General features: G+C 44.8%; 1 long non-coding RNA gene across 1 annotated transcript in view; it reads right to left on the minus strand.

Annotated features, from left to right (window-relative positions):
• Positions 1–11,920: 11,920 nt before the first annotated feature.
• Positions 11,921–16,762, minus strand: part of LOC128340453 (uncharacterized) — a 28,343-nt gene continuing 23,501 nt past the window's right edge. The window contains exon 3 of the long non-coding RNA XR_008313727.1: positions 11,921–12,551. This is a non-coding gene — a long non-coding RNA (uncharacterized LOC128340453). The remainder of the gene's footprint in view (positions 12,552–16,762) is intronic.

Consider the following 16,762-nt stretch of genomic DNA (forward strand, 5'->3'; position numbering starts at 1 on the left):
TATTCTTTTTATTATTCGGGGGAAACGAACTCTGAACACAGTTTCTACTCACTTAAGCCCATGGTCTTACATATTTTTACAACAACCCAAAAATGCTTCAGCTGATAGGTGTGTTTGGGTTGAAATAGCGGTGCTGTATGTAATTGAATTAGTGGTGGTAGCTGTCATTCCCGACAGGGGACTGATTCAAGGCAGATTGCAATAAAACGGCACTCTGTGCCACTAATAATTAAAAAAGCAGCATGTGGCTACTGCAGCAGGGAAGTTTATAGCTTAGGAAGAAATCTGTTCTTCTGACAGAAGTTCATGTAGCTGCATTCTTCTCTGGGACCCAATCCATGAAAGCACAAAAGCTCATTTTCTATATCACTTTTTTTGAAATCCCCTGACTTATTGCATAGGTTGGGTTACTGCTTAGCAAAGAACTGCATCTGTATCAGTCAATGTGTCATTATTTATTTTACTGTATTTATTGTCTATACCTCCTTTCTGGCAATGCACTCAAGACAGTTCAGAGTTTAAAATACCAGCTTACGGTTTAATAAACATGATACCAAAAAAGAAGGATAGGGAGGGAAGAAGAAAACAACTAAAGGCACTATGGCCACTGCATGAGTCAGTTCTGGGAGGGGAGTAGCCAGTGGCAGTTCATCCCCGCTGAGCCAGTGGAAGACGCCTCACTCTCTCACAGACAGGCTGAATGGCTGCTAACAAAGACAGTTCCAGCAGAGTGGGAACTAATCTCAAGCAATTGCCAAAATGACAAGTGGTCTCAAGCAAGCCAGTGAAAGGGACCTCACTGTGTCACCTCTTCTTCTGTTGCAGTCAAGTCAAATGGCTAGCCTACTGAGGGAGACACTTCAGGGGATGGAGGAGCCAATTGGCAGTTCTTTCTAACCAGGCCTTTGGAGGCGGCCTCACTATCTCACTGCTCCCTCTTCCTCAGCCAGGTGGCATGTCTAACACTGTCTTAAAGCTCAAACCTACAACCATTTTCACACGTGAAACTTGATTCAGGATTCAGCCTCTCTCTTGCTATTTATCTTAATGTTGGTAATGTGAAAAAGAAAACAGAGGCGTGACATTCATCTGTAATATCAATGGCCATTCTAGCAAATGTTTATTTTATAACCATATCATAAAGCAATATTGTGTATATGTACAAGGGATGTGTGAACCAGTTCAGTCTGAAGGCTTGATCTTTAATCGAACCAGGTTTGGTTCATTTCAGGGTCAAGCTGATCTGATTTGGGCCGGTTCAGGACCGATTCAGAGCCCTACTGGGTCATCAGGAACAGAGGGCTTCTCTAAGTGTAGCGGAGAGTTAAGCAAGGTACTTTTAGGCTGCAGTGGTCACAGGGGAGGGGCAGTGACCCCCGCTGGCCTCACCCCCAAGTGTCCAGGGCTGGTTTGGGCCTCTGCATGTGAATGAAGGCCATTTTTTGACCTCTGTGCATGTGCACAGATCATTCGCATGATCTGGGCTGTGCACACGCATGGAGGTTTAAAAAAAAAAATAAGGCCTCCACACACATACAGAGGCCTAATATGGGTCAAAGAAGGCCCAAATTTGGCCTTAACTGGCCCAGAACACTCAGCAGAGGCCAGCAGGGGTCAGGGGAACCGCCACCATCCCCTCTGCAGCTACTACAGCCACACTCACAGGTGCCTCTGTAAGTATCTTACTTAACTCCCTACTGCACTTAGAGAAGCCCCCCCCCACTGCTGCTGCCCCTTTACTGGTAAAGGAGAATCCTTGCCAGATTCCCCTTTGCTGGTAAGGCTCCAAACCAGGCCCTAACCAGTTGAAATTCAAACTGAACAAAGGCCCAGTCCGAAGGGGGTAAAACCAAACTGGAGACGAGAGCTGGTCTTGTGGTAGAAAGCATGACTTGTCCCCTTAGCTAAGCAGGGTCTGCCCTGGTTGCATCTGAATGGGAGACTTGATGTGTGAGCACTGCAAGATATTCCCCTCAGGGGATAAAGCCGCTCTGGGAAGAGCAGAAGGTTCCAAGTTCCCTCCCTGGCTTCTCCAAGATAGGGCTGAGAGAAATTCCTGCCAGCAACCTTGGAGAAGCCGCTGCCAGTCTGTGAAGACAATACTGAGCTAGATAGACCAGTGGTCTGACTCAGTATATGGCAGTTTCCTATGTTCCTATGTCTGGCCTGGTTTGAATCTAGTTCAGTTTCGAACTACATTGGGGAAACTGGTTTTGTGCACATCCCTAATACCTATCTTGAGCGTCATCGGTGAAATAAACCAGGACAGAAGTACTTAGAATGGGATGTTTTAATAACGTGAAGATGTCACAAACCATATCAACACCATAGGTAGATACGTTGGTGCAGGTGATTAAATCAAGCTAGTAATGAAAATATGTATAGATTATGCTAAAAAATATAGGCAATTAAATAGGCTCAATGGGCTACATGGAACAGGGATGTGATCCAATTCGTTAACCCTGCAGTAAGGCCTTCTATCCCAGAATCGTGCCTCTTGTGTGCTATATCTTTAATAGCACTGGTCAGATGGAAGTGTGTGTGTTGTGTGTGTGTATACTTTTTACAGACTTGTATATTTTGCTAGCTTTACAAATTAGGGTCATACTTTGCCTAGACCTTTCAGCTTAATATAGGCCTGGGGAAGGATCTGTCCAGGCAGAAATTGGTGCAACTTTCTGCCTAATGCATCTCTGCAAGGTGCAGTGCTTTCCCAAAATGCCACCTGCTATAGTAAATGTCCAAGCAGAAATTCAGCAAGTGCAGCAGCTTCCCGATTCACTTGATACAGCTACACCTGTTGGATTTATATCTGATACACTGTGACATTATCCGCAGCATCTCATAATTAGGTTACTAAAAGACTGTACCATCAGTACTCTACAGAAGATCTGCAGTCTTGCAGCTGTGGCCCTCAAATAACTCTGGATTGTAGAAGTTAGAGATGTTGATAAACTGAGGCAAAAAACTAAGGTCTTTAAATCCCCAAAATTGTGTTGTGGCTCAACAGAAATATTTTTGTTACCCCTCGAACTCTCAACATCCTCTGTTAGCAAACAGATGAAAGTAAAGAAAGTATTAAGTATTGGACCCGCTTTAAAAACCTTTTGAAGGCCAAATCTTGGATTCCAAATGGATGGGAGGGGTTAGAAAAGTTTGCTGGAGGAGTGATAACCGAAGCTGCTGCACCTGTTGAATTTCTGCTGAACTTTTTCCTGCTCGTCCTTTGGCATTATCTGAGAAAAATTTTCATGAAGTCAAGATAAAATGAACTTTTCTACTCCAAGAAAAGGACTGCGTGCACCACTGAAGTTGCAAATGGAATTCAAAGCAGTATATAGTCACACATAGCCAGTGGCATTATTCTGCTGGACACTATAGTCAGTGGCATTTTTGCATTGTGTAAGCAACTGTCTAAACAAATATTAAAGAAGCACTTTGATTTCCATTACTGATGTAAAAGTAGTAATCTTAATAGGCAAAAATATATCTTGATAGGTATGTCTTGTTATTTATTTATTTATTCAATGTTTTTATTCAGTTTATTTCCTATTATTAGGAAATAAGATGCCCTGTAGTAAAGGATCTTGTATCTGGGTATAATCCTTTCTCCTCTGAAGGAGGAGGAAAAGGACACAGAGAAACAAGATGGTAATATTCTCAAAACACGTCTTCATGGGGTGGGGTACAGTTAATAACAGTGCCTGTGTGTTCCTTAGCAATCATGAGTTACTAAACAAGGCAGTGGTATTGTTCCACCTGAACACTTGTCATCACCCTGCTAGCTACATGCAGCTATCTCCAAGGCAAAAATCTCCCCTTAGCAGGAGGACTGGGTGGAGGCTTAATGTGCTCAGTAGATTGGCAAGACAGTAGAACTCCATCAAGATTTTATCTCCATTTTCCTTAAGCTCTGCCATCAAGTACTCTGAGCTCTGTGGTCCCTGATGGCATAACTCTGAGTGTCTCTGGCAAGATTCTTGACTATGATGAGGTGTCTCCATCTTCTGGGCCAGACTAATATATTTTATTTACCTCCAACTTTGCTACAATAATTAATATTCATTAGCAAAAAGGTGTTTCCATATGTTTTTGGCAGTCTGGCTATTGCAGAGATGTAGATTTGAAAAACAGCTCATAGCTGATTGGTCAGAGAGAGGGAAGCAAAACACAGTCTACTCTATTATGTTATTCTTGGCAGAGGCACTTATTTTTCATCATGCATCCCTCAATAAATTCTTACTGGCCATTGCCAATAATTAAAATTAATGGAATATATTGAGTTTCTGGCATCCTAATGCTTAAAATCAATGGCTGCTTCTCTGCCTGCAACACCACCTTAATGTCCCTGCAATGTGGGCCCTCCATCATGTTTTTGTTTTTCCATCAGAGTTAATATTTCCCCTTCTAAGCTGTAATTTGCTGGTGCAGCAAGTTAATCTGATAAGGTTGCCTCTTATTCAGCTTAGATGCCAACATTCTGAGTGAGGTCCCCCGCCCCCCGTAAAATGTGGTTGCCCGTTAGTCCATGCGATACAGGGCAGGGGTTCTGACAATACTCCAGTACTGAATCTTAAATGTGTGGGAGAGGAACTCCCCTACCATCTGAGCAAGCTAGTGCCTAACTGCACAACCAGCCCTCAATGTACAGTATTAATACTTTTTAAAATGTAGTATTGAGACTGTGCACTGAAAGGCAGTTTGGACCAATCACCTCATGCCCAATTATGCGTCAGTGCACCCAATAGAGGGGGAAGATGTGCCCGTCTATGCCTCCCCCCAGCCTCCAGCAAGCATTTAAAAGAACCAGTCCAGAGTAGCCTCTGGACATGTCCATACATAAAGTTAAGAGTGTGATATCTTTTAACTGGTCCAGTGTGCATGGACAAGAGTGTCCACCCTTTTGAAACAAACTAAAGCTTGCATTTTCACTATCTGATGATGTCATGTAATTGCAAATGAAAATAACATGCGGAGTTGGTTAGGTGCGGTGAGGTGGATGAAGTTACAGATGAGGGAGAGCCAGAAACAAACCTTTACTCAGTCATGGAGCTCATGAGCTGACTGGCCTGAATTAGGGCATGCGATAGCCATGTATGGCACCCTGAGCTCCTCGAACAAAGGAGGGGATTCAGATGTTTAAAAGCTTCAGTAAAAACATATTTTGCATGATTGTTTTAAGGATAAAATGGGATACGTAGAAAAATTTTGATATGGCAATATGGACCACCAATTATTAAACTGATAACAGGGGACAAGCAGTAGCTACCTCAAGTGAGATTAGTTAGTACAGGGGTGCCCAGCCTTGGGCTCCCAGCTGTTGTTGGACTACAACTCCCATCATTCCCAGCCACAATGGCCTTCAGCCATTGTAACTGGGGATCCTGATACATTGTAACTGGGGATCCATTGTAACTGGGACTCCAACAACATCTGAGGACCAAAGGTTGGGATTCGGGGAACCCCTGAGTTGACACATGAAGATTTAAGAATAAGTAACACCAGGTGAACAAAGGACCAATTGGGATATGTTCAGTTGGCTCCACCGAGCATGCAATATCCTGTGCACATATCTTGCTCCCCTTGCTAGTGCACTATTGCACTTTTGATAATCATGTGGGGTGTGGCGAACTACTCCTTCAGATGCTGTTTACACCATTTAATAAAATAGTATTCAGTTTTGTGTGGGATGGTTTGAATGAACTATCCCCACATGGGATTATAAAAAGTGAACTGTCACATGAGGAGAAGGAGAGTGGACATATCAGCCAAACCAGCCCACACTATTTTTAAAAAAACATATCTAGGAAAAAGATCTCATCTACACAGACAGAAACATCGCATGGTACAGTCCTTCAGGCATTGTACCACTTCAGAATGAAAGTGACAGATCACATCTTCCTCGGAATTAAAAAAAGCACCCTTTATGTACAATAAATGTTAGCATGTCAAGGAGAAGACTAAAAAACCCTTCCCACAACTTCTTGATTTTTATGAGGTGCAATGATTGTTTTTAACCTGGAGAACCATCCAGTCATGCAATCCTCCACCTGCTTTCTAAAGTAGTACAGCCTCAGGAAGGCTGTTCCATGTTCTTTTTTCTGAATGGGTAATTTGGCCCTGCAATTGTTCATTCTTTCCTAAGCTATACTTGTAAATGAGATTGCTGACAAGACCGTAAAAGTTGCTGTTTTAGAGCTACAACTATGAAAGTTTCATTGAAACCAATGAAAGAGAGTTCATGAGTCCTAACCCTAATCCCAACACTCTGCTAATTTAAAACAGTTATCCCATCTCATTGAGAAATAGAAATCATGTCACATGGGGATTCACGGAGCTATCCAAGCAAACTCAAGGTTCTTCCATATTTCTGGGCTTCAGAGTCACACATCTAGCCTATGCGCATTGTTCCATGATTACTGGAAGCTTGTTCTTGGGCCACAGCAGTCCCTGGAAAAAAGTTAATCAAACTGCCAGCATATTAACTTAAGGAGGTCTTATACTGAATCAGACCATTGGTTCATCTAACTCAACATTATCTATACTGACTGGCAGTAGCTCTCCAGGTTTTAGACCCTGGAGTCTTCCCCAGCCCTAGCTGGGATCGAACCTGAGACGTTCTGTATACAAAGCATGTGCTCTATCCAGAAAGGCCTCTCTGTCAAACTAAAGGTGATCCTCAGATTTGTACAGATGAAGAATTCTCTCCTTTGTACAGATGAAGAATTCTCTCCCTAAACAAGATTTCCATAAATGGCTGCCTTAAGAGAACTGGACATTTGCCGTGCTTGAAACGACTGATAACAGAACTTTTAATTAAGAGTTCTCCAGTCACAAAGTTCCCACTACACCTTTGGCTGGTTTAGTTTTACCATCACTCCTCCTGACATGCTTTTCTTATGCTAACTTGTTGGTCTTGTGATGGTGGCATAGTAAATTATACTCCCGGCTGGGCTGAGGAGCCTTCCAAACTGATCCTAGGTCCTGCTCCCGGAGGCATTGCTAATGATTACACAGCTGCCCACTAGGCTTCTCTAATACATACTCTTGGGTCCTGCTGCTTCAAAAAGTTGCAATAAAGTTTATTTTCATTTGAAACAAAATATATTGGGATCATTGTCAGAGCAACCCCAGAGGCTTACAGAAGGGGCCTACCAGGCAATGGTAGAATATTAGAAGCCCTTAGGCTGTTTGTGCTGCCAGGCCAGCTGAGGTGTAATTTACCTATTCTTCTACTGTGATTTGGAGGAAAGAAATCAAGTACAGGGGTCAAAGGACCCAAGAGCAACACAAGGCAGGCACAAAGCAGCCAGTCTGAAAGGAGTCAAATTCTCAGCTAGTATAAATAACTAGGCAGGGTTGCTACAATGGTTTACAATCGCTGTGGGTGTCGCCTGGGGGTTCCCAGACTTCGTTAGGTTGAGCCTCCCCAAGGCAAGAATGCAAAAGTTCAAGGCTCCTCAACTGTAATTTTTTAAAAGCCATAAGGTAGGTAGTTTAACCTGGCAAGGTCCCTTTTTGTCCTCAGCCTCACGGGTCATAGATTGATGTTTAGGCCTCCTCTGGCAAACATCCACTCTCTCTTTGGGCTGAAACTATTCAACAGGTTTTTGCAAATATTTTCAGCATTCTGATATTGCCTTCCCTGCATGATTCAATGCCCTCCAAAAACCGCTGGGAGAACTTGTGAAACAGGCCTCTGCGCTATTAAATGTTCTTTAGAAGACCTGGTTCACACCAGGGACTATCTGTGTGGTATTAGGAAGAGGCTTGCATATTGAATTTATGAAGGCAGGTACAGAGCACCCTACATTCTGCATTGTACAGGGCATTGACAACCTGGTTGAATTTTCTTCATAATTTGTTTTAATGTAATTTGACCACAATCTATTAGGGCCTCTTTAACCAATTACAGTGGGTAGATATTAACCTTCATCTGGATTTGTGGGGGTAGGTTTCCACCCCCAGCTGCGTAAAGCAGCATAAACAAGCCAACCACTGCACCTCGCTATGATCTTGTTGTCAAACTATTACCTGGACTCTGGAATACGATCTATCCACCAGTATGACCCCTCACCAGTTATTATATTTATGTTAGTAATGAAAATATGATACAGGGTAGAAAACTACCCCAAAATGAATGGGCTTCCTATGATGGGGTGGTTTTTCTATTCCATTCCCATGTTAAACCATTTGGGAGAAAAACCATGGCGGGAATGAATGGAATCCCTATGGTGGGGTGGTTTCTATCCCATGCCCATGTTAAGCCATTTGGGATAGGGGAGAACACCCTGTTTCTCTAGGAAGCTTCAGTTTTGTTTCCCCTGGGGATGATAGTCCCAGAACTAGCCTGAGGCACTGCATTGTTCTGTGCTCCCGAGTAAGCGCAGATGAAACAGGCCTCTCTCACAATGGCAAGCCCAGTGATTGGAACACATAAAGCATTTGGAAGCATATGGCATTGCAAAATCAGGGATTTTAGCCACTAGAACAAAGTCAAAAGGATCATAACAGCAGCAACCACAACACATCAGCTTCAGTAAGCCTGGCATCCATGGATCCACAGTATACCTCTGGTCTTTTTCCCATTTCCCCTAGTGTGGTGCAGTCCAAAAGTGCGGGTTGGAGCTGGGTTCCAGGTGGAGAGAGCAGGAAGAGGTATAGGAACATAGGAACACCTAGGAACATAGGAAGCTGCCATATACTGAGTCAGCCCATTGGTCTATCAAGCTCAGTATTGTCTTCAAAGACTGGCAGCAGCTTTTCCAAGGTTGCAGGCAGGAATCTTTCTCAGCCCTATCTTGGAGATTCCAGGGAGGAAACTTGGAACCTTCTGCTCTTCCCAGAGCAGCTCCACCCCCTAAGAGGAATATCTTACAGTGCTCACACTTCTTGTCTCCCTTTTGTATGCAACCAGGGTGGACCCTGCTTAGCTTAAGGGGACAAGTCATGCTTGGTACCACAAGACCAGCTCCCTTCCTGAAGGGAAGAGATAGTCCAGTGTTCTTATCACTAGAACACTGATGTTTTTGTGCAAACCTCAGTGTTCTAGTGAAAAAACACTGGGCTATCCCTTGAAATGGCCTCTCCATGTGTGCACAGAGGCCATTTAAAAAGATAGGCAGCCAGCAGGCCACAGGAAGGAATGGTGGGTCAGGTCGGTTTGCCACTGCCTCCACACTGCTTCATGCTCTGCAGTTACTGCTCCCAGGAGAAGCCTCTTTTAAAAAAACCAGCAGCTTGCAGGTTGTAGGGAGATATGAACATAAGAACATAAGAACAGCCCTGCTGGGTCAGGCCCAAGACCCATCTAGTCCAGCACCCTGTTTCACACAGTGGCCCACCAGATGCTGCTGGAAGCCTACAGGCAGGAGTTGAGGTCATTCCCTCCCTCCTGCTGTTACTCCCCTGCAACTGGGACTCAAATGGTCAGGTCACCACTCCCCCACCCCCACACTGCTGGCTCTGAACATCAAAGGTAATTTCCTTATGCCATGGCACCTCTTTCTTAAAAAAAAAATGCTGAAGGAGAAGGCTCTCCTTTCCCTCCCTTCCCCCTCTCCCCATACATATCAAATCAATCCAGATTTATTTAATTTGAGCTGGGCTGATTCAATTTGACTTCAAATCTAATCACCCATTTTAGCCAGATTCTATTTGAATCAATTCACACATCCTTAAACCAAACACAGATGACAGTGTTTCCCTTTCTGAATGTGGTTGAATCTCTGAGGGGTATGTCTGGCTTGATGCGTCTCATAGTGCCTACATAGGTCAATCCCTTGCTCAGGGGAACCTCTGCCAGCTGTTCACTGGGAGGCAGAGGGAGTTATCCCTCATCACAATTCTCTGAGGACAGGTTCAGGTGAACATTGCTCTCCACATGTGAGAACATCAGGTTGGTGGCAATAACGCACTGCCCTGATGTCACTGATGGATACACCAATGCACTCTTGGCACATCTTTTAATTCCATGAGAGGGATGCTCATCTGAATCACCCCTCTACACATGCTTCAACAAGGTTTTGGAGTGCATGTAGAGGGGTGATTCACCTGAAGCAGCCCCAGGTGCTATTGCATGACTGTACACACTGCTGCACAACTTGCAGCCTACTTGTCTTTGTTGCAGTCCTCCAGCTAGCTTCCCTGTCTGTGAGTAGGATGCTATTGCATCACAGCACCACCATATTTTCAAACCATGCTTCTTAGGTTTCCAAGGTATTGTCCATTAGGGCCACACTTGCCAAGCAAGCCAAACAGCTGCTCATGAACTGCTGGTCAGATGCAGAAATGTAGCTGTGCTGCAGCTCCTGTACAAACAAGGTTCGAGATTTCTCTAATGGTTGGCAGCATGGCAATCATTCTCTTCTGTCATGTGGCTCTGTCATCAAATTACTTGTGATGTTGTTCTCAAATCATCTTAGCTGCATTGTGGCACATAAATAGGAGGGCCCTAAATGCACTGTAGACAATGGACAAGGAAATGTAGACAAGTTCCATTAGGAACAAAGTAAATGACATTTCTTGTTAGTATTTTTAAGAAGTGAAACAAGTGGTTTTCAATGAAATCATGCCTCTTTCTACTTACTGTATCTTCTGTGTCCCCTCAGCTTAGAGAACCCACTGGATATATCGGGCAGCAGCGATATATGACAATGCTGAAAGACATCATCTCATACTACCCACAGTCCCTGCAGCATTTTATGACTGGCATGAAACAAACCAGCCAGGACTAGCCAGCCAAGATACCCTTTCAGTTCTGTTAAGTCAAGATGCTTCTGTTGGAATATAGGAAGCAGCTGCCTAGTTAGTCAGACCGTTGGTCCATCAAGAGCAGCATTGTCTTCTCTGATTGGCAGTGGCTCTCCAGGACTTCAGGCAGTATTTGGATTTTCCCTCAGAGTTCATGATGGTCTTCTCTCCCTCCCTCCCTCCCTCTCTGTGTCTCAGATTGTAGAGGAGGGAGTTGCTTCACTCACTGCCTCCTCCTGCTGGACTAAACATCTCTTGATCTGGCCTTTCACTGGAGGATCCAGACCCCACCTTAGCACTGTACATTGGGTGAGTGATGGAGTGGTTTTAGACTACCTTTTGCCATTTCTGCTTGACATGTATCCCACTATCTCAGTACCTTGACTGACAGGTGAGTGAGGTTCAGCAGACTGTTCAGTGCCACACATCCCACCTATACGAGTCACCTATTCAACTCGTGTTGGAATCGAAACAGTGTGTTTGGATTCAAGCTTGAATTGAATCAAGATTTTTGATTCATGCTCATTCCTAGTTTGGCTTGGATGGACAGAAGATATTGTTTTTGCATGTACCCAGGAAGTTTGTGCCCAGGACAGCTGACAAGAAACCAAACAAAGGTGTGATGGTTGTGGGTGACTGGCCAATGGAATGTACTTCACCATCTCTCAGACTGCCTTTAGGTCAGAGTGTGACCTTTCAGAAATGGTGAGAACTGAGATATTGAAGTATGGATCCTCATTAGTGTGGGGTGTAATGTGTTCTTTCTCTCCTAGCTGAGAACTTATGTTCTTAGTGAGTCATGAAGTTTTACAGGGCTCCATGCTTGGGAAGTGGGGTCACCACTGCACTCCTCTGGAGTGAACTGTTAAATTATTGTGGATTCTGTGACCTGAAAAAAAATTTGGGGCATCCAATGTAACCAATGGGACTACTTGGCAGTAGGAAGCCCTACTCATGTATAAAAAAATCATAAGGGTTAAAAAAAAATGCACAAGTGTGAAACTCTGCATACACCTTCTTCAATCTTGTATACACCATGGAATGGGATTGCTGTGTATTTTTGTGGAACTAAAGCAAAGCACTAACACAGTTCCTACATTACTCTTAGTTAGTGGACAGTTAATCACATACATTTCAACTTAAAGCCATGGTAAGAGCATTTGGCTGATGCAAGCTGGCTATTTGCTCTGCTCTCGTCAACATGTTTTATTTTGTTTCACATACAAAATACTTCCATTTCATCAATCAGCAGCAGCAAGATATTTATGAACGGAGATCCCTGTCCAGCACTTTTGAATGTGCTTCCAGAGTTCACCTTTGGTTTTTCACTTTTGGATGGCAGGAATCCAAGTTTTTAGTTGTCCGTTTCTTTGCACTCTAAGAGGAAACAAACCTCTGATAGCTGAATTCCTTTCCATTTCAGTTACCTAGTTCAGAAATACACTCTTCAGTAACCAAAGGCAAGGCCAAGTCTCATACAGTTGTCCACTGACCTTTCACCTCCTCATGGCCAAATGCCATCTGGCTGCCGATTGGCTACTGACATGCACTAGGAAATAAGGGTCTCATGGGCAATACTTCTTTTTATTTTTAGCTTTACCACAAACATCGATTTCAACACACCTTTCCTCCAATGCCCATTTTATCCTGCAAAGGATGCTGCTTCCACAGGTGGCTCTTGAACCTTAGACCTTGAATGGCTAATTAGTAGCCCAATATCACTGGGATCACACCACCATAAAACAAATTCCTTCCCTTGCAAAATGTTCTTCTTTTCTAGCCCTTGTCCCACAAATGAACTACAAAAAATGTAAACAGAGAAAAATGTGAATTCAGAGTGGGATGTACAAAATAGTATAGTCTGGTCACACGTGAAAGGAAATGTAGACAAGTTCCATTAGGAACAAAGTGAATGACATTTCTTGTTTGTATTTTTAAGAAGTGAAACAAGCGGTTTTCAATGAAATCATGCCTCTTTCAACTTACCGTATCTTCTGTGTCCCTCAGCCTAGAGAACCCACTGGATATATCGGGCAGCAGCGATACAGGACGATGCTGAAAGGCATCATCTCATACTGCGTGGGAGGAGGCAATGGCAAACCCCTCCCGTATTCTACCAAAGACAACCACAGGGCTCTGTGGGCGCCAGGAGTCGAAATCAACTGGATGTCATACTTTACCTTTATATACCCACTGCACGTCTCCATAAGGATATCACTGCACACAGACTCCTGGCCAGTTCCAACATATGGCTCCTATCTCCTGACAAACATACCAGTTCACCTCCAGCCTGAGACAAAAGATCTGGCAGCAATTGGGTGCTTATTATTGTGACCCATTTTCTCCATTTCAGAGAGTGAGGGCCAAACCCACAGTTTAGGACTGTTTCTAGACAGCTGTGGTGTTGGGGGTTGTTAATCTTTACCCCCAGTGGGTAAAAGAGCAGAGGACTAGGGAATGAGCACACACACTCCAGTTACAGAGTAGGTAGCAGAGGATGGTTTAGATGTTGCAGTTATTTAGAGAAAACACATGGAGATTCTTGTAGAGCTAAATACTAAGTATTTATTGGTTAAGTACACACCTTAAGTGGCACAGCAGGGAAATGCTTGACTAACAAGCAGAAGGTTGCTGGTTTGAATCCCTGGTATGTTCCCCAGATTATGGGATATAGGAAGGTGCTGAAAGGCATCATCTCTATACTGTGTGGGAGAAGGCAATAGTAAACCCCTCCTGTATTCTACCAAAGACAACCACAGGGCTCTGTGGGCGCCAGGAGTTGAAATCAATTCAATGGCACACTTCACCTTTACACTTCAATCAGAAAGCCTACCCCTAATCTAAAGGACTACATAATGAATAGGTAAGGAAAGAGAGAGAGGTTTCCAACTGTTCTCTAAGAGGAAAGGAAGAATTGTGACTCAGTACAGGAAGTGCAGAAGAGTCAGATCAGGGGTCATAGAGTAGAGACAGCTAGAACAGTCAGGGAGACCCTGACTCACTGTCTCTACTCCCAATGCCCCTAGTGGTCATTAGGATAGTTGGTGCAAAAGGTCGATGCACTGGAAGTTCATCTCCCACAAGTGGCCCAAGCCAATGCGCTGCTCAAGGCAGTGCCCCTCTGGCATCAGGCATGGCCCTGACATCAGCATCAGGCACAAAGCCACCCCTGCCTCCCTCACTGCATGACTCTCCCCAGACTCTGAGTCCCCACCATTCAGAAGGCAGAGTGCACAGCTGGGACAAGCAAAGAGGTGGCTAGTTCCAGACTCCAGTTCCTCACCCAAAGTATTGCTTGATCTCTCTCTCTCTCTCCCCCCCCCCTTCCTGTCCACCCTCACCTTCCCCAACTGGTTTGTGTGTGTTTTCTGCTCCATTTTGGGAGAAAAGTACAAGTATACAAACCCCTGCTAACTGGGCAAAGAGACACCTTTTAATGTGGTGATTCTCTTTATTTAGCAGGGGGAGAGGAACTGGCCCTATCCACCCCCAGCACAGGACCTCCAGTGACAGTTGCTGGTGTGTATCTCATGCTTCTTTTTAGAATGTGAGCCCTTTGGGGACAGGGATCCATCTTATTTGTTATTTCTCTTTGTAAACCGCCCTGAGCCATTTTTGGAAGGGCGGTATAGAAATATTATTATTATTATTATTATTATTATTATTATTATTATTATTATTATTAGAAGGCACAGTGGGGAGGGGGGAGAGAGAGAGAGAGAGAGAGAGAGAGAGAGAGAGCCACCAGAGAAAGAAAAGGCAGCAAGAAAAGCTGCCTCTCCTTGCTGGATGCTCCTTGTTGCCTTCCTATCTGCCACAGCTGTCCACCCAGAGTCATAGTATGAAACTCCCATTGCCCTGCTTTCGAGACAGTAGGGTGTCTTGGGCAGGGGTGTAACTACTATTAGGCAATGGGAGGCAGCTGCCTGGGGGCCCCCACGCCTCGAGGGGCCCCCCCAGAGGCAAGTCACATGACTATATATTGTGAAGTGTGTGTGTGTGTGTGTGTGTGTGTGTGTGTGTGTGTGTGTGTGTGTATCAGCAATGGGCCCATTTTAAAATTTTGTCTCTGGGCCCACTCCAGCCTTGTTACGCCCCTGGTCTTGGGTGTTGCAGAGAAATTACTTATCTACTGTAAGTAACTGGACTTACAGTTACTGGACTTACTGCGAGAAACATGAGTTTGATATTTATTACTAAGTAAACTGACTTAACAGTCTCTTATGCAGAGAAAGGAAGAACCTCTCCCTTTGAATTTTTATCAGCAAGTGAAGAGCAGACAAACAGACTGTGACTCCACCCCCAAGCCAGTACACAGATACATTCAAACACAGACAAGCACAGGGGCGGAGCCACCAGTGGGCAAACGGGTTCAACGAACCCAAGCCGCCACCAATCAGGGGCCTCAAGTACAGCCCCAGACACACACCCCGCGTCTGATGTCAGATGCGGGGGCATTAGTTCAGTCCCAAATGGGGCTGCGTAGCCCTGTTTGGAGCCGAAATTAGCCCGCGCTGCATTGGCAGCACAGAGTGACTCTACCTGCCTTAAAGGCAGGGAGACCCACTCCTGGTCTCGCTGCCAGTGCAGCAGGGCCCATCAATCTCCCTCCCAAACGGGGCCACGCAGCCCCATTTAGGAGTGAGATCGGCCTGCACTGCATGGGGCCGATCTCTCGCTTTAGGAGTGAGATCGGCTCAACACAGCATGGGCCGATCTCTCTTCCAAACGGGGCTGTGCAGCTCAGTTTGGGAGGAAGACCACATCCCCTGCATCTGATGTCAGACGCAGGGGCGTGGCTAGCCGGGACCCTGCGTCTGATGTCAGACACATGGACGGGGTCAGGGGGCCGCGGTAGTGGCCACACATGGGCCGCCACCCACCTCCCTACGCTGCTGGACAAGCATGCCCTATACAAAGAACCGAGACAATGTCCATGGCAAGATCCCAACATGCCCTGTCTCATTGGTCGCATTTGCACCTATTGCAGAAGTCTGGGTCCAATGGACCCACGGTCCCATTCTCCATTTCCCCAACTCTCCGGTCCAAATTCAGACATCATGGAGAGCCCCCTTACTGCAGTCTCACTCACTCAGAGAGGAAGAGGAACTTGATGCCTGGGCATCTTTTATATATCTATAGAAAAGATATATTAAATAAATATGTATTGTTGAGGATACCTTTTTCAGATAGTACATTCGACAGAACATTTTGGTTCTATCTAAAAGTCCGCTTTTCTATTTGTGGTGGTTAGGACAGGTGGAATCGGCTCTCATTCAGTGGCAGGCAGAAATCCAGCAAGCAGTGTTTATCCAGCACAAGAATTTCAGTAACATAGAATCTTTGCCCTTGGATTTCTGTCAGGCATGCCACTGGCACAGAACTTCTGCCAGGAAGATAAGGTACAAACCCTACCAGCAATTCCCAGAAAAGCCCAGCTTTACTGCCACAACACTCACTCTTGAAAGGATTATTGAAACCGCAGTGTAAAATCTTGTTGAGTTGAATGAGAAATTGAGACCAGAGAGAGAGGTTAGCTTGATAGATGTGCTAGCCAATAAACACTGGTGTGCATTTGTATTCTCAATAAGGAGGACACCTGCTTCAAACATTATACTCATGAGCTGGATAGTGGTGAGAGTAATTGAATTAAGCTGTGTGTTTTATTCAAGAGCCAGAGAATTACTCCTATCCAGTGATCAGGCTTCAGTAGAGATGACACATTTTGCACTTCAAATTCTATTTCCTGTTTTGCCAAGATGTTTGAATCTCAGTGCAGGAGGACAGGAAATGGGAGCTTGGAGACAGTACTTGTTAAATAGGAGGCCGGTATTTGCCTTCAACTACCCAGTTCTCAAGCCAGGGCAGGGCAAAATTTGGCAGGCAGTGCAAATATTGCTGCCGTTTGGCAGCTGCGGATGGAACTGTGAGCACATGGCACCATCAGACCCAAATGTGCATTCATGATTTCATTGCCTGGACTAGGTATGTGATATAAATCACACAGAGG

Source organism: Hemicordylus capensis, chromosome 1 (assembly GCF_027244095.1).
Source record: "Hemicordylus capensis ecotype Gifberg chromosome 1, rHemCap1.1.pri, whole genome shotgun sequence".
NCBI classification, from domain to species: domain Eukaryota; kingdom Metazoa; phylum Chordata; class Lepidosauria; order Squamata; family Cordylidae; genus Hemicordylus; species Hemicordylus capensis.